The sequence below is a fragment of the Propithecus coquereli genome, unplaced genomic scaffold (genome assembly GCF_000956105.1).
Source record: "Propithecus coquereli isolate 6110/MARCELLA unplaced genomic scaffold, Pcoq_1.0 Scaffold24, whole genome shotgun sequence".
NCBI lineage: Eukaryota > Metazoa > Chordata > Mammalia > Primates > Indriidae > Propithecus > Propithecus coquereli.
In genome coordinates this window covers 7,177,817-7,179,744 of record NW_012147952.1, presented here as the reverse complement: position 1 = coordinate 7,179,744, position 1,928 = coordinate 7,177,817, and positions in this window count along the sequence as shown.

Sequence of the window (1,928 nt, the reverse complement as noted above, 5' to 3'; positions counted from 1 at the left end):
GATTGATAATTATTTCCCCAGGCTATATTTTGAGTTGGTAATTTAATTTTCATGCAGTCTCTTAACTGTAGGATTTACATTGCGTGTGTCAGCTTAAACACACACCCTCAGACACACTCACACCCTCACAGCATTGCCCACACTGAGAAATCCGTCTTTAGAAAGCTCCCTCACTCGAAGGGCAAAAGCTCAAGGGGACTTTCACCAGGACCAGATGTTCTCTAAGGGAGAGTTTTACTCCTTGACTTCCTTTTAAATATCCCCCTCCCTGAGAGGTACAGCTCTCATTTACATAAAAATAAATTCTGGAAGCCAATGTCTTTTGTCCTTCTAAATTACTAAACTCTAGTGAATTTATTAAGCATTTTAAAAGATCCAGTTGTGATTCCTGTTTATCCAATAAAAATATAATTCCTTAGCTTATGCCATAGATTTTGCCATGGGCCTGAAGATCTTGAACATATAATTTACCAATTAAGTATTCATTTCAGAGTTTATCTCTTATTAAATGTAAGAAGATGCCTAATTTGCAATGTGATCCTGGCCTTCCACTCAACGTTAATTATAATGTTTATATGACAGTTGTCAGGTGCATCTTGGAATTGATAAAATAATCATGCATTTGTATATAGTGATTTATTTTGTTTCATAAAAACAGAGGCTTAATTAGAAGCACATAGGATTTTCCCATGGAACCACAGGAAGAACTATAGTGGGGGTATTCTGACAGGAACTAGACTTGCAGTTCACCAGGCAGATTTCCTTAGCAGGTGCCTCTCTCTGGTAGTACATGGGACCATTTCAGTGCATCCCTCATTGTCATTTTCTTGCATCTTCTTGTTTTTTGGACTCTCTTTGAATATTCCTGGCTTTCTCAAAGTGGGATCTTCTGACCTAAGAGTCTGCATCATATGACTGAGAAGCAACCATCGCTAACTGGCCTTTCTGCTCTTTGACCCAATTCCAAATTCCTTGGAGACACACTCTCATGGGTCCAGCCCAGTTCTTGATTTCTCATCCTTGGGAACTTCCCAATAGGCTAAAGCCATGGAACAAGGGCCCAAAGGACAAGCATAATTCCAGGAACAGGTCGTGGCAGCTCTCAGAGAAGGGGGCTTGGGCAGGATCATCCCCCAAATCACAATAACTTAAAAAGATTTTAATTATAGAGACACTTGACTCTCACAGCAAGAACAGCATGCAAAACCTCAGATTTTTAAAAATCTGGGTTCAGTATATGTCCTTAGTTTTATATAATGACCAAGTTTGTAAACATTGTTATGGTCAATCCTTTTAGCTTGGAATAGCTGTTTAAAGGAATTTCACATAGTTATTTAAAAGATTAGTTATTTTAAAAATTCTATAGGTGAATCTGTTTATTTTATTTTATTTATTTTTGACACAGAATCTCACTCTGTTGCCCAGGCTAGAGTGCCATGGCATCAGTCTACCTCACAGCAACCTCCAACTCCTTGGCTATCCTCCTGCCTGAGCCTCCCGAGTAGCTACCTCGCCTGGCTAATTTTTTCTACTTTTAGTAGAGACAGGCCTCACTCTTGCCCGTCTCGAACTGGTCGTGAACTCCTCAGTTCAAGCAATCCTCCCATCTCAGCCTCCCAGAGTGCTAGGATTACAGTTGTGAGCCTCCTAGCCCAGCCTAGGCGAATCTGTTTAAAAACATCCAATCAATCAATATGCCTTTATGGAGCATCGCTTTATAAGTACACTATTTTACTTATATAATTTCCTATGGTAGATTGGTATAAGAGTGAACGAAGAATTGATTTACTTTACATTATTAGGACAGGTACTTTATAGAGTTTTATGGCTCATTAATCCATGGGCTTCTATGCATTTTTGGTGGTTGCTACTTCCTTTAGTTTGTATTTACTTGTATCTAGTCCATATATAGAATTATGGTTTAATTC